At 42.2% G+C, this 26,862-nt stretch overlaps 1 long non-coding RNA gene across 6 annotated transcripts; it reads right to left on the minus strand.

Annotated features, from left to right (window-relative positions):
• Positions 1-26,845, minus strand: LOC111097308. 6 transcript variants are annotated; one of them, XR_005354427.1, is made up of 7 exons: positions 26,738-26,840; positions 19,996-20,177; positions 18,314-18,399; positions 17,585-17,738; positions 15,068-15,261; positions 14,233-14,692; positions 13,956-14,017 (listed from the first exon to the last, which is right to left on the minus strand). It is a non-coding gene; the product is annotated as an uncharacterized LOC111097308 (long non-coding RNA). The 6 variants fall into 6 exon arrangements; XR_005354431.1 differs by lacking the exons at positions 13,956-14,017; positions 14,233-14,692; positions 15,068-15,261 and adding exons at positions 1-176; positions 2,168-2,253; XR_005354429.1 differs by lacking the exon at positions 15,068-15,261.
• Between the last annotated feature and the right edge of the window lie 17 nt (positions 26,846-26,862).

The raw sequence follows: 26,862 nt of genomic DNA on the forward strand, positions 1-26,862 counted from the left end.
TTATGTTAACTGACTAAAATTTAAATAAAAACTTGAAACAAAAATAAATTTAAAAAAAACATTGAAAATTGATGTGTTCTATGCATATTCTCTGAATACTCACAAAGGACCAAAAGAGCTTGTCCCGTGCCAAGATGACCCCATGTAGAGATGATTCCTGTCCCCTCCCGGGTGATCTAAAGAATATAAAATAAAATCCCAGAATCAAAGAAAAAATGAACGCGCAAAGTGCTCAGAGGCTGTTTCACGGTACAACATCGCCGCCTGCCGGACACAGGCCCAAGTACAACAGCTCCGTCTAGAAAGTTTCTCGCAGATAGGCCTGGGGGTTCTCCACCCTGACATCCCAATTTGAAGTTAATTTAGACTGAATAATTAGCAAGCAAGGGACACAAAAGGCTTTGCTGGCCGAATGAAAATAGTCTATTTAGGGGTGTAGCCAACCTTGCCCTAGCGTCATCTCAGTTTTACCTGAAGGAGTGGCAGCCACCCTTGCAGGGAAATTTTATCCTTCTCTCTAAAGAGCCACTAGCTCAGTGAGGATTTTGAATTACAGAGGTTCCCCTGAAGTGCCTGGGTGCATTTCATTAATGTTTCAGGTAAGTGAAAGTGAATGGTATCTGTCAATGGCAGCAGCTACACAGACTAATGCAGTTGGGTCAGGTGGCAGAACAGGCTAAGAGAAAATACTCTAAGGACCAGACCCTACAAACACTAAGAATCTGGAAGAGCAGTGGCCTGCTTACTACTCAGACAAAAGACATAAGAAAGGACAACTAATTTTATTAGTAATTTTACATAATTTAAAAATCACAGCAGTTGTGTAAAAGAGGGAAAGATGGGTCATAGCATTGCCCGATTTTAAGAGAGAAGATAGGCAAATCAATACCACACTAAACATATTTCTGTTAAAATAATACTGGGTTCATAGATGAGGCCTTTTCTCCCTAAGAACCAGAAAATATATTTTATATAAAACAATAGTTCCTACAAAGTCTCTATTGAAAATGTATCCAGTACAGATGGGGTCCTACTTAACACTCCAGGAAGATGAAATTTCATCGTTTTAAAGTACTGTCAATTTAACTCTAGTCAACAAATATTCTCTGGACAAATGTTGGATCCCATGTATGCAGAGGCCAATAAAATAGAATCCTTGCCCATAGGGAATTCATAATAAAGCTAGAAACACGGATAGGCATTTTAGTATTAGAGCTCTCCAGAAAAATAGAACCAATAGCATGTACATAGACATAGAAGGAGATTTATTATAAAGAATCGCCTCACATGATTATGGAGGCTGGAGAGTCCAAAATCTACCAGGTGGGATAGCCAACTTGAGATCCGGAAGAGCTGATATTCCAGACTAAAAGCGGTCTGCTGTAGAACCAGGAAGAGCTGATGTTGCAGATCAAGCCCAAAGGCCATCTGCTGGAAAATTCACTCTTGCTTGGAGAAGGCTGGTCTTTTTGTTCTACTCAAGCATTCAACTAACTGATTGGCTGAGGCCCACCCACATTAGTGAGAGCAATCTGCTTTCCACAAAGCCCACCAATTTAAAGATTTTTTAAAAATTTTATTTACTTGGGATGCCTGGGTGGCTCAGCGGTTGAGCGTCTGCCTTCAGCTTAGGTGATCCCTTGGTCCCGAGATTGAGTCCCACCTACATCAGGTTTCCTTGAGGAGCCTGCTTCTCCCTCTGCCTATGTCTCTGCCTCTCTGTGTCTCTCATAAATAAATGAATAAAATCTTTTTTTAAATAAATTTTACTTATTTGAGAGAGAGAGCAAGTGCGCACAAGCAAGTAGGAGAGGCAGAGGGAGAAGGAGAAGTAAACTTTTAGCTAAGCAGGGAGCCCAACCTGGGGCTCAATCCCTGGAACCCTGAGATCATGACCTGACCCAAAGGCAGCTGGTTAACTGACTGAGCCACCCCGGTGTCCTTAAAACCCATCAATTAAAAGAGTTAATCTCATCTGAGAACATCCTCACAGAAACACCCAGAATAATGTTTGACCAAATAGCTAGGCACCCTGTGGCCCAATCAGTTTGACACATAACATTAACCATCACACATTTGGGGGACAAATCCACCAACTTGTATGTACCAAGTGCAGGGAGGGCATAAAATAATTCATTGAGAGGAGAGGTATCTGAGCTGGGCTTACCAAGCAATAAGATGAGGAATGTCTTTCCAGGTGAAGGAGACACCAGACTCAAAGGAACAGTCACACATTGTAGCATTACTGGAATTCTACAAGTAAGAAGGGCAAGGGGTAAATATATTTACAAGAGGTCAGATATCAAATCAAGGTCCTTGTGGGCCACATTCAGGGGCTTGAATCCTTTCCTGTAGTTATGAGGAGACACCAAAGGCTTCTGAGTCAGGCGCAGACATGATGACTTTTGCATTATCTTAGTGGCAGGATGGAGATGGGGGAAGAGGCAGGTGAGTGAGCCAGAGAGTCTGCTCATTTCCCGGCACTTGAAGGCCTATCTAGGGAAGACTGGCATCATTTCTCTACATTTGATTCCACCATACACCATCAAGTTCACAATCTAAAACCAATCTCATGGTACACATTTGTATGCAAGAAAATAAAAGATGAGGAACGCCTGGGGGGCTCAATCAGTTAAATGTCTGCCTTCGGCTCAGGATGTGATCCTGGAGTCCTGGGATGGAGCATCAGGCTCTCTGCTCAGCAGGGAGTATGCTTCTCCCTCTGCCCTTCCCCCCATTCATTCTCTCTCTCTCTCTCTCTCTAATACATAAATAAAATCCTTAAAAAAGAGAGAGAGAGAGAGTAAAAGGTGACACTATTCCTAAGAGAATGTTCAAAACTAGGCTACCTGGTATAAGGTCCCTACTCCTTGCTTACCTGGCTCTCCCATAATGTGAAGGAACATGTGCTCCTTTCTCCCTAACAGCTGGGTCTGCAGATTTTCCCTCAAGGAATGTGATTCTGTTTGACTTACTGAGGTAGCCAAATGCAGGTGTGATTGTTCTTCTTGGGGGGTAGGGGGCTTGGATTTTTTTTTAATTGTGGTAAAATGTACATAAAATTTATCATTTTAGCCATTTTTAGGTGTACAGTTTGGTAACATTAAGTACATACATATACAGCACAACCAAGTAAGGTTTCTCCAGGGAATGTAAGGTTGTTTTAGTATTTTAAAATCAAGCATCATAATTTACCATGTTAAAAAACTCAAAGAATTAAAAAACATATGATCATTTCAATAGATGCAGAAAAGCTTTTCACAAAATGTAACATCCAATCCAGATAAGGACTGAGCAAACTAAGAAAGAAAGGAACTTACTCATCCTGATAAAAAAATTTTTCAAAACCAGCTAATTTGATACATAATGACAAAAAAACTGCTTTCCCTGAAATCAGGAGCAAAGCAAAGATATCTGCCCTCACTTCTAATTACTACTGTACTAAAGGCTTCAGCTAGTGCAATAAGGCTAGGAAAGATAAATATGACACCCAGATGGGAAATAAAAAGTAAAATCGCCATTTTTGAAGAAGACTGGATCATCTTAGATTGAACAACATATACAAGGTACCAAAAACAAAACAAACGAGAATAACTGAATTTAGTACAGTTGTGAGATACAGATGGAATAAACATCCACTGTATTTCTATACCATAGCAATGAACAATCCAAAATTGAAATTTTAAAGACAAATAGAATTATTGATCTATGTGTCTGTGTTTGTGCCAGTACTATACTGTCTTGATGATCACAGCTTTGTAATACAGCTTAAAGTTTGGCATGGTGATGCCACCAGTTTGGGTTTTCTTTTTCAACATTCCTCTGGCTAAAAATAGGCTACCCTACAACCAAGCAACTGCGCTAGAGGGTATTAACCCCAAAGATACAGATGTAGTGATGTGAAGGAGCACCTGCACCCCAATGTTCATAGCAGCAATGTCCACAATAGTCAAACTGTGGAAAAAGCTGAGATGTCCAATGTGTATAGATACCACATCTTCTTTATCCATTCATCTGTCATTGTTTTATATATATATATATATATATATATATATACACACACACACACAATGGATTACAATGGATTATTACTCAGCAATCAGAAAGGGTGAATACTTACCATTTATATCAACATGGATGTAATTAGAGGGTATTATGCTGAGTGAAATAACGTCAATCAGAGAAAGACAATTATATGATTTCAGTCACATGTGGAATGTAAGAAACAGTACACAGAATCATAGGGGAAAGGAGGGAAAACTGAATGGGAAGTCATCAGAAAGGGAGAAAAAATGATGAGAGACTTTTTTTTTAAGATTTTATTTATTTATTCATGAGAGACACACAGAGAGAGGCAGAGACATAGGCAGAGGGAGAAGTAGGCTCCCTGTGGGGAGCCTGATGCAGGACTTGATCCCAGGACCTGAGCCAAAGACAGACGCTCAACCATTGAGCTACCCAGGTTCCCCGAGAGACTCTTTAACTCTAGGAAACAAACTGAGGGTTGCAGAGGAGGGTTGGTGGCGGGGGGGGGGGGGGGGGGGGGGGGGGGCAGATAATTGGATGTGATGAGCACTGGGTATTATATGCAACTGATGAATTATCGAACTCTACATCTGAAATTAATGATGTTCTATATGTTAGCTTATTGAATTTAATAAAAAAGAAGAATGAGCCTCAGGTGTAGTAGCAATATACTTTTAAAAAGGCTATTGCCGGGCAGCCCCGATGGCGCAGCGGTTTGGCGCCGCCTGCAGCCCGGGGTGTGATTCTGGGGACCCAGGATCAAGTCCCACGTCGGGCTCCCGGCATGGAGCCTGCTTCTCCCTCTGCCTGTGTCTCTGCCTCTCTCTTCGCTCTCTCTGAATGAATAAATAAATAAATCTTAAAAAAAAAAAAAAAAGGCTGTTGCCCTGTTTTCTGAAGGAAAAAAAAAAAAGACAAATAGAACTTAAAAATATGAAATATGTAAGGAATAATGTGAGAAAAGTTATGCAAGATCTATTAACTGAAAACTATAAAACGCTATTTAAAGAGATGAAAGGTTCCTTGCAGGTTCTGTTTTGCACTCTTGGAAGCTCTGATCTACCCTGTATGGAGTCCAGCTATTCTGTCCAGACCACATGAGACCAGTGAAGGGGTAAGGGCTTTGGGACTACATTAAGAGGACCAAAGCAGCAGCTGATGGTGGAAATAGAAGCTCCATAATTATAATCTCAACCACTCCTGCCTGGTGTCAGATGTGTGAATGAAGAAGCCATCTTGGATGTTCAGTCCTGGCAGGAATCACATAGACCAGAGGTTAGATACCCATCCCCCCAAGTACAATATGAATGCTTCACACACAGCATCATGAGAAATTTATTTTTAAAAACGGTTCCTGCTCTGGCTCCTATGGTTTGGAGTAGTCTGGCAAGCAGCAATAAATAAGACAACATAATTCTGAAAACCTCATCTGCCTCCATCGTGAATGCTTAGCAGACTCCAACACACCAAACACTTCTGCTGTGTCAACCCAATGAACATCAAGGTGCTCCATGGTAGCAGAAATACGTATTTTCACATTTTTCCAAATGTTAATTTAAAATCACTTTCTATTACTATTTTTTAAAATCTGGCTTATGGGGATCCCTGGGTGGCTCAGCGGTTTAGCACCGGCCTTCGGTCCAGGGTGTGATCCTGGAGTCCTGGGATCGGGTCCCTCATTGGGCTCCCTGCATGGAGCCTGCTTCTCCCTCTGCCTGTGTCTCTGCCTCTGTGTGTGTGTGTGTCTCTCATGAATAAATAAATATAATCCTTAAAAAAAAATCTGGCTTGGGATCCCTGGGTGGCGCAGCGGTTTAGTACCTGCCTTTGGCCCAGGGCGCGATTCTGGAGACCCAGGATCGAATCCCACATCGGGCTCCCGGTGCATGGAGCCTGCTTCTCCCTCTGCCTATGTCTCTGCCTCTCTCTCTCTCTCTCTGTGTGACTATCATAAATAAATAAAAAAATTTAAAAAAAAATCTGGCTTAAATGAGCATATATACACAGATTGCCAGTTTTGCAAATTCCATGCTCACACGTACTATGTGAAAGAGACATGGGGGTAAAAATGTATCTAAGTTTTATTGTTTTATTTATTTATTTTCAAATATTTTATTTTTTATTTATTCATAAGAGACACACCGAGAGAGGCAGAGACATAGGCAGAGGGAGAAGTAGGCTCCCTGTGGGGAGCCCTATGCGGGACTTGATCCTTAGACCCTGGGATCACAACCTGAGCCAAAGGTAGACGCTCAACCACTGAGCCACCCAGGTGTCCCTGTATCTAAGTTTTAAATCAAAATGTGAAAAGTAGCTCTTTGAGTTATGAGATTACAGATAACCTTTGTTTTCTTCTGTTATATACTTGTACTGTCAAAGTTCTTGCCAGTATATGGCATTTTATAGTTAGAGATGAAATTGGGACATGGAAGCTCCTTTCTCTTTCCTAGGGCAAAAACAGCAGAGATTTCCCATTTCTTACATTGGATCATGAGGCTTAATCTCAGATATTTAAGAAATCTTTATTTTTTTATTTTTATTTTTTTTAGATTTCTTTTTAATTTATTTATATTCCCCAAATGTATCCACTATCACCCTGGCTGGTTTTTGCACACACACACACCCCAGGGACATCTGGCAAGCTCTAGAGACATTGTGGTTGTCACACTTGAAGAAGAGGGTCTCCCTGGTATCTAGTGATTAGAACCTAGGATGCTGCTGAATATCCTACAATGCCCAGGGTGGCCCCCACCACCTCACCCCCTGGCCAATAAAGTACCATCTGTATTATCTGTCCAAAATTACAATGTGCCGGGATCCCTGGGTGGCGCAGCGGTTTGGCACCTGCCTTTGGCCCAGGGCGCGGTCCTGGAGACCCGGGATCGAATCCCACGTCGGGCTCCCGGTGCATGGAGCCTGCTTCTCCCTCTGCCTGTGTCTCTGCCTCTCTCTCTCTCTGTGTGACTATCATAAATAAATAAAAAAATTTTTAAAAAAATTACAATGTGCCAAAGCTGAGAAACCTCAATCTGCAGTATCTTCATTTTGTGTCCACAAAAGATCATCTAGAAGAATGTTTAGGGCATCTGGGTGGCTCAGTCGGTTAAGCATCTGCCTTCAGCTCAGGTCATGATATTGGGGTCCTAGGATCAGGCCCCATGTTGGGCTCCCGGCTCAGCGGGGAGTCTGCTTCTCCCTCTCTTCCCTCTGTTCCTTCCCTTGTTCATGCTCTCTCTCTTCCTCTCTCTCTCTCTCTCTCTCTCAAATAAATAAAATCTTTAAAAAATGTACACAAGAACTGTATAATTCAAACATCCAGAAACAACCCAAATGTCTATCAACAGGAGAATGGATAAACAAATTATAGTATATTAGAATAGAATACTGCTCAGCAAAGAATAAACACTGAAAGATACAACATCAATACCTCTCAAAATGTTAGTTCAGTGAGGGAAGCCAAACAAAATAAACAGTACAACCCCACAATGCTTGTTTCCATGTGGAAGAAGAAACAACAAAGTGGTCTTCTGTAAAGGTGGAGTTATGAGAGCGATGGGATTGTATTTGTTACATGGGCGAAATCCTATTGCCAACATGCATCAAACCTGTGTAGTAAAGTTACCCTACCTGAGGAGTTCCTGGGATCAGAGGTCCCATTTCAAGAATAGTGCCATTCTCTATGAAGATGCTTTTCTTAAAATATTTTATTTATTTATTCATGAGAGACACACACAGAGAGAGAGAGAGACAGAGAGAGAGAGAGAGAGAGGCAGAGACACAAGCAGAGAGAGAAGCAGACTCCCTGCAAAGAGCCCGATGTGGGACTCGATCCCGGGACCCCAGGATCACACCCCAAGCCAAAGGCAGATGCTCAACCACTGAGCCACACAGTTATCCCTGAAAATGCTTTTCGTTATTTTTTTTTAAAGATTTTATTTATTTATTCATGAGAGACACAGAGAGAGAGGCAGAGACACAGGCAGAGGGAGAAGCAGGCTCCATGCAAGGAGCCCAACATGGGACTCGATCCCAGGACTCCAGGATCACACCCTGGGCCGAAGGCAGGCGCTAAACCACTGAGCCACCCAGAGATCCCTGAAAATGCTTTTTGAAGAGTCTCCTAGTGTTGCCTCATGCAAAGGTCCCAGAAATTTTAGTGGACCATCCACTTCAGCACTGCAATCCTTTCAAGTCCTGTCATGAGAGTATGGAATGGACTTGTCATGTCATTCAATATACCATATATTATCTACTACGTGTCTACATCAGTCACTCAGGAAACTGTAATGTAACTCTCCTGATTTAACCCATGTCAAAATATTTTGGTAAGCCAAAAGTTTGATCTACTTTGTTTAGATGAACACCTCCAAATTTATGTCCACAAACATTTCCTTGCTTGCTTAGGATGAGAAGTCCTAGTGAATGCTTTTAATGTTTCTTGAGTGTCACTCTTATCTTCAATATTATCCTTCCACAATTCAAACTCTGGGCAGCATTATAACTATACCCTGGATACTACTAGCCAGACAAACAATGAGATGGTCTAAGAGAGGTGGGGCTCCTCCATGAGGATCAGTTACACATTGTGGCTGAAAGCTCTCTAGGCCCTCTGAATCCTGACAGATTTACTTATTCCAATAATGATCTAATTCTTTTCCACTGAATGCTCTAAACATCACACAAGCTACCAAGCATAGATAATCTGAATTATTAGTGTAGCTAAGAAAACCATGGGACCATCGTCTGAATTTAGTTGACAGCAATGACAACCCTAAGGCTTGTGGCAATAGGAGATACTTTCAACAGATCTGCATAAAACCTGGAAATAAAGTCATTGAATTAAGGCTTTCCACTCATTTATTCATCTACTTGATAAATATCTATTAATAACCTACAACAGAACACCTAAGGTACCTTTCTAAGGACTGGGGAAAATTCTTGTCCTCATGGAGATTACATCCTGGCACTGGGAAATACACAAATATTAAATGGCTTAATGAGTAAAATAAGAGTTAGAGAGAAAAATAATGCAGGGAGGAAAGCAGGGCACACTGCTTGACAGGGTTGAATGTAACATCTAATTTTTACTGGGGGAGTAAAACTCAGGTCTTGACTTTCACAAGCCCAGTGAGTTTTGTAGGCCTTTCCCCCCTGACTTGAATGTATTTATTCAATTTGTCTTTGAAAACACCCGTTCATTTTTAAAAGTCTAGCCCATATAACAGTTCTCTGAGAAACTTTCTGGATTTCAAAACCAATTCAGGATTGATCTCATTCTCTTTTTGATGAACTCTAGACAAGGTTCATTTTCGTGTACCACTTTGCACACTATACCATTCTTTTTAAAGATTTTATTTATTAATTTGAGAGAGAGAGAGCACAAGTAGGCAGAGGGGAAGGCAGAGGAAAGGAAGAAGCAAGCTCCCCACTGAGCAGGGAGCCCAATGTGGGGCTCAATCCCAGGACTCTGGGATCATGATCTGAACTGAAGGTAGACGCTTAACCAGGCACCCCTATACTGAAAATTGTATATGCAATTTGAAATCTATAAAATCTAATTCTTTGTCCTTTGCACAAAATTTAAATGAGATGACCACTTGATATGTAGGGGGGTGGGAGGGTTATTTTTTAAAGATTTTGAAAGTGAGAGTGAGCTAGCATGAAGGGGAGGGGCAGAGGGAGGTGAAGAGAGAAACCCAAGCAGACTCTGCACTGAACACAGAGCCCAAGGCAGGACTCGATCTCATGACCCTGCGATCAGACCTGAGCTGAAACACAGAGTCAGATGCTCAACCAACCATGCCATCCAGGTGCCCCACTACTTGATATTTCAGAGTCTTGTCATTAAGTAAGATAGTGTCATGATACTGAAATCACAAAGCTGATGGTGTCATGCAGTAACTGCTTACCTATTTTAATGGCACCTGAGGCAATGTCTGAGAAAGATCTGAGGAGGAAAGTCAGCACAAGACCACAAGATGTGTTGGGTTTCACCTAAGCCTCACTTAGTGTCATCTGAGTACACATAGATTCATTAGAATGTATCCATCCCTGGGAACCATTTCCACTGCAAAATATTGCTATGAACTAATACAGCACGTACAGTAGTGCAAGGACTTAAAAAAACTTCTTACTGAATGTGTGCATAATCCAGAAGTCCCCTGTTAGAACTCTATCTTGGAGATAATCTTGTAAATGGGCCCAGAAGATACGGAGATCATTAGTGAATTTTTTGGAACAGCAAAAACTAAGAAGCAACCAACCCAGGTGTTCAGCAACAGAGGAATGGAGACAACTGCTGGTGCATTTGTATAGTGTGGCTATGCAGTGGAAAAGGGGAACCTCGTTTAATGTATATGTAAATCTTAAAATAAGATGCAAGTCATAGAAGAATGCAGAGTGTGATTCCCTTTCAAGTTCAAAACTAGAACATTTCATTTAGGATTACATCAGCAGGTAGTAAAACAATAATGAGAAGCCAGAGAACTGTAACTTAACTCTGTAAATTAGTTAGGTACTAATGAGGTACTGAGGATTAAAAAGAAATGGCATTTCAAGGGCACTCGGTGGATTCTGAGGTACTGGCAATATTCTCCCTATTAGCTTGGTTGGTGAATTCATGAATATTTACTCTTCTCTAAACTGGCACATGTAATTTACAAATGCTTTTATATATGCAGTTAAGAGAAATTCAAGGAAAAAATCCTGTGTGTTCAGTTTAGGAATATTTATCCCAAATATTTATCTAGGATACCTCTTACAGGTAGCCCTGGTGATCCCCCTCTGTATTGGTCTCTGCCTTCTATTCTTGTTCACAGTCAATAAAAAGTGACAAGATCAGGCAGCCCAGGTGGCTCAGCAGTTTAGCGCCGCCTTCCACCCAGGGCATGATCCTGGAGACCCAAGATTGAGTCCCAAGTCGGGGTCCCTGCATGGAGCCTGCTTCTCCCTCTGCCTATGTCTCTGCCTATGTCTCTGCCTCTCTCTCTCTCTCTGTCTCTCATGAATAAATAAAATCTTTTTTAAAAAGTGACAAAATCTTTAAAATGCAGCAATTGTAGGAAGTGTGGGAGAAAACTCAGGTGACACCATGGTCAGGTAATCCAAACCTACATTTGGAACCATATTTGGGCGCTATTATTAGGATGCAAAGCAAGTAGCAGCTGCTTGTTCTTTCATGTTGTGTGATGCCTAATGTTCTCCCATTTGAGGGGAACTCTCCATTGTGTGCTAATGTAGTAGGATACAATGTGTTTCTTGTTAGGATAGAAGCAAAAGCCAAGAGATGATCTCTTTGACTAGTTTCTGCTAGTTAGGACACAAGCACTGAGGTCTTGGTTTCAGAATACTTAATGTGACATGACAGAGACTGAGGACCTGTAAAGTTTCATTTGTAGAGCACTACCGCTCATTACTGATGGCACAGTGTAGGCCTCATGTGGGAGGAAGAGGCCAGAGCTGCCCATGTCACGGGGTAGTGGTTTCACTTTCTGCTTTTTTTTAAAGATTTTATTTATTTATTCATAAGAGACACAGAGAGAGGCAGAGACACAGGCAGAGGGAGAAGCAGGCTCCCTGCCAGAAGCCTGATGCAGGGCTCTTTCCAGGACCCCAGGATCATGACCTGAACCAAAGGCAGATGCTCAACCACTCTCTGCTCTTAAACCAAATGTACTTTGTTCCTCTCCATTTTCAGAAGTGGGTTCATTGCTATTCCATCCATATAATGAGAACTTAAGACACGGAATAAACTGCTTTTTAAGAGAATCAACATCATTTATGCTTGTTACCAAGTTCTTGACTCTTAAGTAACTAGAATATTAACATTCCCATGCCCAGTTAGCTTTCATTAACATTCCTCAACATGAATTTGCTGATGTCGAGTTAGCAGTGACCTGCATCTAAAGGGCCTCCCACATTCATGGCAATCAAAGGGCTTTTCACCAGTATGAATCCTTTTATGTAAACAAAGTGATGAGGAAGTATTAAAGGCTTTTCCACAGCCAAAGGCTTCACTCCACTATGTGTCCTATCATGCATGACAAGTGAGGAGTGGTTACTGTTGTTTTCCCGCAAACATGACATTCACAGGGTCTTTCCCCTGCATGACTCCCCTATGAATGACAAAATGGGGACCTATATGTAAAGGCTTTTCCACATTCCTTACATTCATAGGGTTTCTCGCCAGTACGAATTCTCCTGTGTAGGGTAAATTGCATAATATGGCAAAAGGTCTTTTTGCAATCCTTACATTAATACGGCTTTTCTCCAGTGTGAACTCTCTGATGTTCAATCAGGGAAGACAGACATATGAAGGACTTCTTACATTTACTACATTTGTAGGGTTTTTTCTCCAGAATGGATTTTCTGGTGTCTAATAAGCTGTGCACTTTGAGTGAAGGCTCTGCCACAGTTCTTACATTTGTAGGGCTTTTCCCGACTATCAATTCTCTGATGATCAATCAGAGCTGAGGAACAGCTGAAGGCCTTTCCACAGTCAAGGCATTCATGGGACTTTTCTCTAGTATGTGTGTTCTTTTTTTTTTTTTTAAGATTTTATTTATTTATTCATGAGAGACACAGAGAGAGAGAGAGAGGCAGAGACACAGGCAGAGGGAAGAGCAGGCCCCATGCAGGGAGCCCGACTCAGGACTCAATCCCAGGACCCCAGGACCACACCCCGAGCCGAAGGAGGCGCTAAACAACTGAGCCAACCGGGCTGCCCTAGTATGTGTGTTCTGATGCTGAAGAAGATGTGTCATCTGGCTGAAGGTTTTCCTAAACTCCTTACACTCATAGGGCCTCTCCCCTGTGTGAATGCACTCGTGCTGGTTAAGGTATGCCCTCTGACTGAAAGTTTTACTACGCTCACTACATTTATAGGGTCTCTCTCCTGCGTGATTCTCTGATATTCGAGGGTTGATCGACAGCTAAAGGATTTCCCACACTCTTGGCAGCGGCAGCACTCCTCCTTGAGAATTTTCTGATTGACAAGAAGGCAAGTATTGGTACAGGAAGTTTCTGCATATTCTTTACACGTGTTGCCTATTCTTTTCATCACTATTTCACATTGGAATGTTTCTTCTTTTATAGTCTTCATTAGAGGCAATTCCTTGCTCTTCCCTATTGACTCACTCTCTAAAAATGAATATGTAAATATATTAAAATGAATAACCACACATACTCCCACTGTTGACAATCTAAGCTTAAAGACTCTAGTGCTTAAAGATATACACGTACAAGGACATTTATTGTCCCACTATTTGGCAAAAAAGCTGGAACAACCATTAAAAGTATCTATTTGAGTTGATAATATGTCCAATAGTCTGGCTCATTCATGAATCTATTAAAAATAATGAGTTTCAGCTCTGTTGACTGAAAAAGAGAAAGGTGACAGAAAAGACCAGGTTGCAGAGTAACAACTAGAAAGATATCTCTTCTCTAAGAGCAAGAAATAGTAAGATGCTCCCTGGGGCTGGGTGTGTGTGTGCATGCACTATTTATTAGCATGGATAAAAACATGAATGTACACCTACTATATTACCAGCACTGGTCCTCTAGGGTAGTGAGAATGAAAACATACAAAGAGGTTATCATTTTTTTCTTTTTACAGCATGTCGCTGGATATTTAATAAAATAAACCCATCTTATTTTTATAAGTTTAGAAGATTTTTATCATCTCGTGCTGTAACTAGTCATTACTCACTCAATCCAATCATTTCCACAATGAAACACTGACAACACAAGAAGAGTACATATACAATTGGTATGGATAATGAGTGATACAAAATTTCAAAGACAGGCAGATCTTTGGAGATAGGACCTTTATTTTTTTTAAAGATTTTATTTATTTATTCATGAGAAACACACACAGAAAGGCACAGACATAGACAGAGGGAGAAGTAGGCTCCCTATGGGGAGCCCAATGCGGGACTTGACCCCAGGACCCCAGGACCACACACTGAGCCACCCATGTGCCCTGAGACAGGACCTTTATTTTTTTTATTTTTTTTTTTTTAAGATTTTATTTATTTATTCATGATAGTCACAGAGAGAGAGAGAGGCAGAGAGACACAGGCAGAGGGAGAAGCAGGCTCCATGCACCGGGAGCCTGATGTGGGATTCGATCCCGGGTCTCCAGGATCGCGCCCTGGGCCAAAGGCAGGCGCCAAACCGCTGCGCCACCCAGGGATCCCGAGACAGGACCTTTAAAAGAGATAAAATTAAGTCAGTAGGATGGACCCTAATACAGTATGACTGTATTCTTAGAATATATTACAACACTGACACACATTGAGGGAAGACCACAGAAGACACAGGAAAGAGATGGCCTATCTACAAATCAAGAAGAGAGGCCTCAGGAGAAACCAACACTGCTGACACTTTGATCTCAGACTTCCAGCCTGAGGAAATAAATATCTCTACTTACACCATCCAGTCTAGGGAGCTTTATTATGGCAGCCCAAACAGACTGATCCAAGGGTCTTGGCCCAGTAGTGAAGTCAATTCTCCTGCTCTCTATCACAGCATAATCTGAAGACTCTGGAGTATCTGATCATTCTGTAGAACATCACACTGGTCCACTATGTTGATGATATCATGTTCATGAGAACTGAACAACACAAAGTGGCAAGTAATCCAGATGACCTGGTAGGACACATCTGCTCTGGAAGGTGATAGAAAAACACTATGAAGGGATCCCTGGGTGGCGCAGCGGTTTGGCGCCTGCCTTTGGCCCAGGGCACGATCCTGGAGACCCGGGATCGAATCCCACATCGGGCTCCCGGTGCATGGAGCCTGCTTCTCCCTCTGCCTGTGTCTCTGCCTCTCTCTCTCTCTCTCTATGTGACTATCATAAATAAATAAAATTAAAAAAAAAAAAAAAAACATGGACAGAGTTTCATTTATTAAAAAAAAAAAAAAAAAAAACACTATGAAGACTCAGGGATCCAGCACACAGGAAAGATTTTAGGGGTCCTATGGTCCAAGGGATGGTGGACCACTGCTGCCAAGGTAAAGAATACATCTTTATACCTCACACCTTCTATCAAGAAAGAGGTACAGTACTTGAGAGGAGGTAGCATATTCCATCTTGCAAATACTGTTCTGATCCCCTTACAGGGTAATGCAGAAAGGACCAGTTTCCATTGAGACCCAGAACAAAGTCCAAGTTGTGTTATGAGCAGTCTTGCTGCCTGGGCCATCACTGGGCAGATCCCATGGGACTAGAGGTATCTGTGGTAGAAAAAGATGCCATATGGAATATCAACAGGAGTCATAGTTCACACCCTAGATTTATGCCACCTACAGCAGACAACTATACGCCGTTTTAAAAATATCTCTTAGCGTGATACCAGTACTAAGAGAGACCCTCTTCCTGAGGGATACTGTCATGAAGAGAATGTTTGTGTCCCTCACAAACTCTTATGTTGAAATCCTAACTCTCAATGGCACAGTATTTGGAGATGGGCCTTTGGGAAGTGATCAGGTCATCAGGGTGGATCCCTCCTAAATGAGATTAGTGCCCTTATAAGAGACCCTAAAGAGTTCCTTCTCCCTTTCCTTCATGTGAGGACACACTAAGAAGATCGACATCTATGAACCAGGAGGCAGACGCCCACCAGACAATGAATCTATACATGCCTTGATCTTGCACTTCCCAGCCTCTAGAACCATGAAAAGTAAATGCTTGTTGAGGCACCTGGGTGGCACAGTCAGTTAAGCATCCAACTTTTGTTTTGGTTCATGTGATCTCATGAAATCGAGCCCTGGGTAGGGTTTTGTGCTTAGTGGGGAGTCTGCCTAAGATTGTCTCTCTCTGCCCCTCCCCACTGCATACTCTCATGCATGGTCTCTCACTCTTTCTAAAATAAATAAATCTTCAAAAAAGAGAGAGAGAGAAGTAAATGCTTGTTTGTTTGTTCTTTTTTTTTTTTAAGATTTATTTATTTATGATAGACATAGAGAGAGAGACAGAGAGGCAGAGACACAGGAGGAGGGAGAAGTAGGCTCCGTGCTGGGAGCCCAAGTGGGACTCAATCCCAGGACTCCAGGATCGCGTCCTGAGCCAAAGGCAGGCGCTAAACCGCTGAGCCACCCAGGGATCCCCTAAATGCTTGTTTTTAAGCCATATCATCTGTGTTTTTTCTGTTATAAAAGCTCAAACAGACTAAGACAGACATCAAATGCTTATATTTATGTGGCCAAAGCTGCCAACATACCATACCATACCACCAGCTCTCAGGTGGGTAGACCAGCAGCATCCTTTCATGAGATGTTAAGAGGTACATCCAGAAAAAAAAAAAAAAGAGGTACATCCAGGATTGGGCTAGAACAGATCTAGAGGGTACAGGTAAGCGGTACACATTAAATATCCAGACTCCCATACCTTCTACCACTGATGTGCCAACCCTTGGCCATTCCAATGCCTGTACAGTCATCACTCTGTTTAATTTTGGCTTCTACTTTGATGAGGTACTTAAGAACATCTCGTCATTCCCTTTATTAAATAGTAAATTCCGGGATGCCTAGGTGGCTCAGTGGTTGGGAGTCTGCCTTCGGCTCGAGGTATAATCCTAGAGTCCTAGGATCAAGTCTCACATTGGGCTCCCTACATGGAGCCTGCTTCTCCCTCTGCCTGTGTCTCTGCCTCTGTGTGTGTGTGTGTCTTTCATGAATAAAAAAATAAATATCTTTAAAAAATAAATAAATAGTAAATTCCTTGGTGAGTTATACTCTCTTAGATAACCCCCACTCTAGTCCTGAATTAAAGATCAAATATGTTTGTTCATGGAATAACTCTTGATGGATACATTTATTTATTCAATTACTCAGAGGACAGAATGAGTATATTTCAGATAAAGAAGAGGAATATTTTCAAAAGAACAGCTGTATGAATGAAAGAATGAAGGAAGATGAGCTGGTGAAAAACCACCTGGAGAGTAAAGGTAGGAAGCTCATCATAAATGGGTGGAAGGAGGGAGGGGAAACACACTTCCATCTGGAGGCTGGAAAAAATTATTTAAAAAGATATGAGCAGAGAGTGATCAATGAGGATCAATGGAGTTGAACTAATAAAGGGCCCTATGAAGGGAGGTGTCCAAACACCTCCAAGCTGCTGTAAGTCAGAGCTGCTGGCCTTTTGCACCTGTCACCTCTCCTCTGATCTCATCTGCTCAAGGAGATTTTGCTTTCTTGCTCCTCATCCCCCAGAGCTGTTTCCCTTGCTCCACAGGAAAGCTACATCAGGCTTAGAGACAGAAATGCCTGAGCAAAGAAAAAGAGACACCAACTGGCCATGCCATTTTTACCCAAAAATTAAGCCAGTCTACCACAGCAATCAGGAATAAAAGCCCTAATGAAAATGGCCGGACAAAGTTTAAAGGTTTTCTGAAGGATCAGTATGAGAGAGCTATATACTACCAACAGTGTTCTTTATGAGACGTGGAACAAAAAAAAAAATGAAGCAAAGGCCATAGTAATTCCCCCAGAGAATTCCACTAGAAGGAGGAAGTTACACCAGAGACCAGATGCTGAATTCAGGGCTCGGTGCACTTACCTAGCCAGACCACATTCTGATAATTCTCTGACATCACAGCTGTGTATAATTTTCTCTGAGCAGGGTTCAGGAATCCCCATTCTTCTTGGGAGAAGTCAATGGCCACATCTTGGAATCTTATAGACCACTATAAACACTTTCTTATTCACAAGGCCTTGAAGAGAAGGACAAAGTCTTGGCTGAAAGAAAGCATGCATGGTATATAGGTGCTGTGGCATGTACTACAGGATCCAGATCTTTTTTGGCCAAGTATATGTACATATATCTAGACAGTGAAAACCAGCTCTTTGGATAGAAACAACTGTACTATATTATCCACCAAAATGTTAAAACTGGTTATGGGAGTATGGATTTCAATTTTAGTAAGCATATTTCACAATTTTCTAAAATACTGGGAAACAGACTTACCTAAATCTGTATGTGTGAAATGGAAGCTGTAACTAGTAAAAAAAAAAAAAAGAAGAAAAGAAAAATCTCACTTCTTTTTGTCTTTGGACATGGAATTAAAGTTTGGGACACTTAAAAGTCTGTGCTATTTGGGAGGCTCTCCATTTCACTAAATGACTTTATTCTTTTCATTTCCCAGCATCTTTGCTAACTCTACCTCTTTCATGGCATGTAGCTGTGTTCTAGTCTGAACTATAAAGCATGGGGTCAGGTCAGTTGGACTATAGTTCACACTGGTAATAGTCTCATTGTGTGAAAGAAAAAAATGAAATCAAAACTCACTAGTGATGTGCCTTCTAGAAGTCCAGTGGTTATCCTCCCCTTCACGGAGCTGCTCTCTTGAAGAACAGAGTCCTGAAGGTACAGAGCTGAGAAGAAGGGAACAATTTTTAAAAATGGGGCATCTGAGTGGCTCAGTGGTTAAGGGTCTGCCTTCGGCTCAGGTCATAACCTCAGGATCCTAAGATAGAGCTCTACATCTGGCTCCCCACTAAGCAGCTCCTGGATGGATACATTTATTCTTCTCCCTCTCCCCACTGCTCGTGGTCTCGCTATTTCTCTCTCAAATAAATAAATAAAATCTAAAAAAAAAAAAAAAAAAAAAAAAGCCTAAACTCTGCTGCTATTTCCCCTTTAAAACATCCTAGTCAGAATCCCTGGGTGGCTTAATGGTTTGGTGCCTGCCTTCGGCCCAAGGTGTGATCCTAGAGTCCCGGGATCGAGTCTCACTTTGGGCTCCCTACATGGAGCCTGCTTCTCCCTCTGCCTGTGTCTCTGCCTCTCTCTCTCTCTCTGGGTCTCTCAGGAATAAATAAATTTTTTTTAATTTTTTTTTTTTATTTATTCATGATAGGCACACAGTGTGAGAGAGAGAGGCAGAGACACAGGCAGAGGGAGAAGCAGGCTCCATGCACCGGGAGCCTGACGTGGGACTCGATCCCGGATCTCCAGGATCGTGCCCTGGGCCAAAGGCAGGCGCCAAAGCGCTGCGCCACCCAGGGATCCCTATTTTTTTAAAAAAAACAAAAAAAACATCCTAACCTTAACCACCTGGGTGACTCAGCTGGTTAAGCATCTGCCTTCAGCTGAGGTCATGATCCCAGGGTTCTGGGATCAAGTCCTGCAGCGGGCTCCCTGCTCTGTAGGGAGCCTGCTTCTCCCTCTCCCTCTGCCTGCCGTTCCCCCTACTTGTGAGCTCTCTATCAAATAAGTAAGGGCAGCCCCGGTGGCGCAGCGGTTTAGCGCCACCTGCAGCCTGGGGTGTGATCCTAGAGATCCGGGATCGAGTCCCACATCAGGCTCCCTGCATGGAGCCTGCTTCTTCTTCTGCCTGTGTCTCTGCCTCTCTCTCTCTTTCTCTCTCTCTCTCTGCATCTCTCATGAATGAATAAATAAAATCTTAAAAAAAAAAAAAAAGAAAGAAAGAAGGCTCCCATACTCCCCAGATAGGTTATGTGTTAGCAATCCCAATACTCCGTGCAAATAAGTAATTCTGAGACTAAGCAAGTAAGTAATATGTTGTGGTTACCGGGGGTCTGTTTTCCTCCTATCACAGAAGAGGAATATAGAATAGAACAAAACAGAATTATAGAATGAACTCTGTGGAGTTATCTGTGAATGCACTGGTTTTAATAAATGTAATCAAGATATAAAAACAGATATATGAGGGATCCCTGGGTGGCGCAGCGGTTTGGCGCCTGCCTTTGGCCCAGGGCGCGATCCTGGAGATCCGGGATCGAATCCCACGTCAGGCTCCCGGTGCATGGAGCCTGCTTCTCCCTCTGCCTGTGTCTCTGCCTCTCTCTCTCACTGTGTGCCTATCATGAATAAAAAAACAAAACAAAACAAAACAAAAAAACAGATATATGGGTGACTGCCTGCTTCAGGATGAAGCTGATTATCTCTTTCCCAGCTACTGGCTGCCAGAATCTCATTGAACTAGATGATGAACGCAAACTTCATACCTTTCATGAGAAGTCAACGGTCATAGAAGTTGCTGCTGATGGTGAGAAATGGAAGGGCTATGTGGTCCAAATCTGTGTTGGGAATAGCAAACAAGATTTCTCCATGAAGCAGAGTGTCTTGACCCATGGCCATATCCACTGGATACTGAGTAAGGGGCATTCCCATTACAGATCAAGGAGGACTGGAGAAAGAAAATACAAATCTGTTCAGGGTTGCACTTGGATGTCAACTGGGGTGTTCTCAACTTGGTTACTAGAAAAAAGAAAGAGATACTCCTGGACTCATTGATATTACCATGCAAACTTTCCGATCTCTCTAAAGATGATGTTCACCAGTATGTTGTGGAAAAGTCCTAAACAAAGAAGGTAAGAAATCTAGAATCAAAGCCTCCAAGATTGTCTTGTTACTCCACGCATCCTGCAATACAAACGTTGGTGTGCTTCTCTGAAGAAATACGATACTAAGAAAAATAAGGAAGAGGCTGCAGAGTGTGCTAAACTTTTGGCTAAGAGAAGAGGCCAAAGAAAAACACCAAGAGATGATGGAGGTTGTCCTCTTGAGAGCTTCTGCCTCTAAGTCCTGTCAAGTGAGATTTTCTAAGAGTAACAAATAAATATGATCAAATGTCAAATCTCAAAATACATAAATAAATAAAAGATGTGCATATGAATGTATACATTAGAATATCCATTAGGAAAGGATATCCCATCCAGGGCACCTGGGTGGCTCTGTCAGTTGAGTGTCTGCCTTTGGCTCAGGTCATGATCATGGGGTCCTGGGATTGAGCCTGCTTCTCCCTCTGCCTCTGCCTCTCACTCTGTCTCTCATGAATAAATAAATAAAATCTTTTTAAATAAAAAGGATATTTCATCTGTCCTAAAGACAATAGGGTCTAGAAATAACATCCAACCAGTAATAAGCACACTCAGCCCCTACTCAGCCTCACCTCTTGATTTCTAAGTACAAGTCTCATGAAAGAAGAAAGAAAAGAAAAGAAAAGAAAAGAAAAGAAAAGAAAAGAAAAGAAAAGAAAAGAAAGAAAAGGAAGGAAGAGAGGGAGGGAGGGAGGGAGGAAGAGAGGAAGAAGAAAAAAACAGAATGCCATGGAAAAAGAGAGACTCCAGGGCTAGGACAGAGAAAAGTATAAAATGTGCCTCTATCATCTTGTGGTACCGGAAAGCAAGGAAGTGCTCATAACTTAATGGGACATGTCTAAAACACACAGGAACTAGAGAGAGGGTGCTCCCAATAGCAAAACTAGGGACAGCTTGAGCAAAACAAATAATTATGAGCACTTCCTCTCAAGATACTTGTTAATTATAGGGACTAAAATAATGACTTCACAATGGAGAAACCTGTCAGACATCACTTCAACCATATTACCAAAGTCATCATTCCCAGCTGACAGCACGTGCCGCCTGACAGATATGATGTACTTAAGAGAGCACATGACTTCTGTGGTATTCATCTTCAAAATGAATAACCTCCATCTAATCATGAGAAAACATCAGACCTACCCAAGTTGAAGGTCATTCTATAAAGTAACTGGTTTAGGAGCACGTGGGTGGTTCAGTGGTTGGGCATCTGCTTCGGCTCAGGGCATGATCCCAGAGATCTGGGATCGAGTTCCGCATTGGGATCCCCACAGGGTGCTTGCTTCTCCCTCTGCCCATGTCTCTGCCTCTCTCTGTGTGTCTCTCATGAATAAGTAAATAAAATCTTTAAAAATAATAGTAATAATAAGATGAAATAACTGGTCTAGACTCCAGAAAGTGTTAAGGTCATGAAAGACAAAGATCTAAGGCATTGTTATCAACTGGAGGAGACCTGGGAGACATGACAACTAAATGCAATGTGGGTTGGATCCTGAAACAACAACAAAAAAGCACAGAAGTGGGGAAACTGGTCAAATTAGAATAAAATCAATAGATGAATTAACAGTATTTAATCAATATTAATTTCATAGTTTTGGATGGTTATGCAGGATGTTAACTTCAGGTACAGCTGGATGAAAGGAATGTGGAAGTTTTGTACCATTTTTGCAAATTTTCTCTAAGATCAAAATTATTTATAATAACATTTTTGTTTTTTAAAGATTTTATTTATTTATTTGAAAAAGAGAAAAAGAGTTAGAGAATGTGTGAGAGTGGGAGGAGTGAAGGAGAGGAACAAACCGGCTCCACGCTAAGCACAGAGCCTGATGTGGGGCTTGATTCCACAACGCTGAGATCATGACTTGTGCCAAAATTAAGAATTGGATGCCTAGGGATGCACAGGTGGCTCAGCAGTTGAGCACCTGCCTTTGGCCCAGGGCATGATCCTGGAGCCCCAGGATCGAGTCCCACATCAGGCTCCCTCTGTGGAGCCTGCTTCTCCCTCTGCCTATGTCTCTGCCTCTCTCTGTGTGTCTCTCATGAATAAATAAATAAAATCTTAAAAAACAAAAATTGGATGCCTAACCAACTGACCCACCCAGGCACCCCATCATAACATTTTTAAAAGAGGGATGTATGAAATATGAAGACTGAGGAAATGTCGGCCAGATTCAGAAAAACTAAAGAGACATGACATTTCACTGCAATGTAGGACATTCAATATTCCTTTGTTATAAAAGACATCACAAAGATAACCAACCTAGGATTAGATGACGATTAATGTGAATTAACTGATTTTGATAACTTCACTGTAGTTATGGAAGAAATTGAAATGCTTAGGTTAGGTAGGGGAGCATCACATCAGCAATTTGCGTTAGGTAGAGGAGCATCACATCAGCAATTTGCTTTCAAAGGGTTAAAAAAATAATATGTGTATAGAGAAATATATGAATAAAGCAAAGGTAGTAAAAGGTTAGCATTTGAAGAACTGAAATAGGAGGATAGGAGAATTCTTTGTACTTTTCTTGTACCATTTTTTAAAATTTGAAGATATGCCAAAAAGTAAAGTCATCATCATCATAATAAACCATGTAATAACCTCATTGGGAAGCTTATTCAATTTTTTAAATACAATTTGTTAAAAGTATTTAGTCAGCCATGAAAAGTATAGCATAGGGAATACAGTTAATAATATTGTAATAACTTTGCATAACTATACTTACAGCGAACATTACAGACATATAGAATTGTTTACTATGTTGTACACCTAAAACTAATATAACATTTCACGTCAACTATACTTTTTTTTTTTTTTTCTGTCAACTATACTTCAATTTTAAAATTTTAATTAAGAGGGGATGCCTGGGGCAGCCCCGGTGGCTCAGTGGTTTAGCGCCGCCTGCAGCCCAGAGTGTGATCCTGGAGACCCAGGATCGAGTCCCACATCGGGCTTCCTACAGGGAGCCTGCTTCTCCCTCTGCCTGTGTCTCTGCCTCTCTCTTCGCTCTCTCTGAATGAATAGATAAATAAATCTTAAAAAAAAAAAAAAAAAAGAGGGGATGCCTGGGTGGCTTAGCAGTTTAGTGCCTGCCTTCGGCCCAAGGTGTGATCCTGGAGTCCCGGGATCGAGTCCCACATCAGGCTCCCTACATGGAGCCTGCTTCTCGTTCTGCCTGTGTCTCTGCCTCTCTCTGTGTGTCTCTTTTGAATAAATAAATAAAATCTTTTTAAAAAAATTTTTTTAATTAAGAAAAGTACTTTAGTCAGACTTTGCTACTCTATTATTTCTACCTGGTTCTACTTCTAGAACCCATAGAAGAAAACAGCAATTTAAATTTCTTTTTAGGGATCCCTGGGTGGCGCAGTGGTTTGGCGCCTGCCTTTGGCCCAGGGCGCGATCCTGGAGACCCGGGATCGAATCCCACGTCGGGCTCCTGGTGCATGGAGCCTGCTTCTCCCTCTGCCTGTGTCTCTGCCTCTGTCTCTCTCTCTGTGATTATCATGAATAAATAAAAAATTTTAAAAATAAATAAATAAATAAATTTCTTTTTACCAGAGACATACTTCCACATATCTCTACAACCATCTCCTCTCCAGGCAAACATACACAGGTTTTTCTACCCCTTCTCATGAGACAGAATTTCCAGACTCTCCATCATCCTGGCCTCCCACCTTATTAAAATCCTTCATAAAATGCTGCTCAAAAAAAAAAAAAAAATGCTGCTCCCAGTATCAAATTCAATCCTGTTATAGTCTAGGCATTACAGGACATAGGAGGACTATGAACTTTCAAATGAACACCATGAGGTAGTGGAAAAGGTGGAATCCCTAGAGTCTGCCAGATGTGGTGGGAACTCCAGCTGTGGCACCACTCCCACCTGGCATCACTCAGCTTATACTGCAAGGAAATGACTTCAAGTTCACTGGGATAAAATCATTTTCATCTGTTCTTCCGACCATTTCAATTCCTTCCAACTTCTTGTCTTCACATCTTTTGTTTTTTGCTTCTATCCTCTATTTTTAAGAAAAGTGGAACCATCAAAGTAAAAAAAGACATGGATGAGAAAGTGATTCATCCAGGTATAAAAGTTTCTCACAGTAAGTTTCCTTATAGAAATTAGGTATACAAAGTATTTCCAAGTAAGACTTGGTTTGCTAAACAAACTTTTCTGAAGGTATAATGACCGCTCAAGAAGAAGGGCATTGGACACTTTATGCCTGCCTACCCAGAGTCCACCAGTAAAGCTAGATATCACGTAAAAGTATGAACTGCTGGAGGGTTTCTAGGCTGGAAAAAAAAATCCTCAGGAGGGGCAAGTAATATATTAAGGAGAGAGAGGACCTGCAGGGTAATGGCACTTTTGTCAAGATCATTCTTCTCCAGGAGTTTCTGAACCAAGTGTAAGGAAGTGACATCTTACCACATGAATTCGTGATGTTGCTAATGAAAGCATTTGAGAACCAAGTAAAACATTTTTTAGCTATTTTAGTGTGAAAATTAATAAAAAGGAAACCTCACTGACAAAGAGTTGGGAAGCTAGCAGGAGGAGCTCTCCTGGACAACTGCAGACCTAACAGATAAAGAGGGACCTTGCACTCAAAGATCACTTTACTATCTCAGCAGGTGAAAGGAAGGTTTTCCTCCTCCCCTAGCAACAGCCCAGCCATTGAGAAGCCACTGTACTCCCAAATCCAAGTTTATTCCCATGGACTTTGTGTTTATAAGTCTCCCAACTCTCCCCCTTCCTCTGTACAAGAGCGTCCCTCTCTTTCTTTTTCCTTCCTCACCTTTGTTCTCCTGACTTGCCTGTGGTTCTGCCCTAGCTTGCACATCCCCAATTGTGAGTATCTGCTATTCCTGAAAAAAAAAAAAATTTTGCCCATAAAGTAAGTGATTTTCAATTTTTAAGGCTAACATTAGGCAATAAATAAATCAGAATATTAAAATTAAATTTGCTTCATTAAAAAATGACCCTTTAGGGATCCCTGGGTGGTATAGCGGTTGGGCGCCTGCCTTTGGCCCAGGGCGCGATCCTGGAGACCCGGGATCAAATCCCATGTCGGGCTCCCAGTGCATGGAGCCTGCTTCTCCCTCTGCCTATGTCTCTGCCTCTCTCTCTCTCTCTCTCTATCATAAATAAATAAAAATTTTAAAAAATGACCCTTTACAATAAACACTTAAGATCTGTACTATTTTAATAAAACTTTCTTAAAAATAAAGACATCTATTAAAAAAATGAAGACATCTATCCTTGGGGACAGGACAGGCACCGCCACACATAATTACCCACACACTAATGACTGAAGGACTTTGGTATCGTCGGCCCGTGAGAGTCAGAAAAGGAACCAGGATCAACCTAATTTGGGTCTAGGCCTGATACCAAACTGGAAAGAGAGCTCTGGGGCAGAATCTGAAGGAGCGGTGAGCTCTAGTGGCTGCAAGTACAACTCCATGCATGTTCCATAGATGCTCCATTGCACAGCTTCACTTCTCCATGCCTATGTCTACCCCACATTTAGTAACAGTAATAGCGGTACTGTCATAACTTAAGTGAGCCCTCTGCACGTCATCTCTCTAACCAGCACAATTGCTACAAAACAGAGATTAAGTTTTCCTCTGACAGATTTAACTGCCAGATTGGATTCTGAAACCCCAGATCCAAGTTCAAAAAAAGAAAAAAAAATCATTCCACACCAACCAGGCCCCTGCTTATTTGGGGCTATGTGCCGTTTCAAGCATTCAATCCTCAGGACACTATCTGCTGTTCAAGAAGCAGCCGCCCTGGGGCGCCTGGGTGGCTTAGTCGGTTAAGCGTCTGCCCTAGGCTCAAGTCATGATTTCAGGGTCCTGGGATTCAGCCCCGCACGGTGCTCCTTGCTCCGCGGAGAGTCTGCTTCTCCCTCTCCCACTGACCCTCCTCCAAGCTTGCTGTGTCTCAAATTAATAAATAAAAATCTTTTTTAAAAAAGCAGCGCCCCATTATGCACAGGCTGGAGCCCTGAAAGATGAATGATCAGCGAAAAGTCACACAGCGGGCAGCCCCGGTGGCGCAGCGGTTTAGCGCCGCCTGCAGCCCTGGGCCTGATCCTGGAGACCCCGGATCGAGTCCTACATCGGGCTCTCTGCGTGGTGCCTGCTTCTCCCTCGGCCTGTGTCTCTGCCTCTCTCTGTCTCAATAAATAAATAAAAATCTTTAAAAAAGAAAAGTCACACAGCGTCTCTGCAGCTAAAAGACTGGTCCATGCAACACCCCCAAGGGCGCCTGGAGAGCTGCTGCTAGCTCAGGGACAGGCCGCCCACATATCAACACTGACCCCCAGCAACCCCCAGTACCCGTCACCACGGGCGCCCCCCAAGAAGGCCCACCTCACACAGCGTGGATACCCCTACTACCTCCAGCTCCCGAACACCACAGTCGTCACACCCGAGAGCGGCGACCTGGTGCCCTGTGCGCGTGCGCAGCACACGCCCACCACGCTCCTAAGAGAACG

This window comes from Canis lupus, chromosome 1 (genome assembly GCF_011100685.1).
Source record: "Canis lupus familiaris isolate Mischka breed German Shepherd chromosome 1, alternate assembly UU_Cfam_GSD_1.0, whole genome shotgun sequence".
In the NCBI taxonomy this organism is placed as follows: domain Eukaryota; kingdom Metazoa; phylum Chordata; class Mammalia; order Carnivora; family Canidae; genus Canis; species Canis lupus.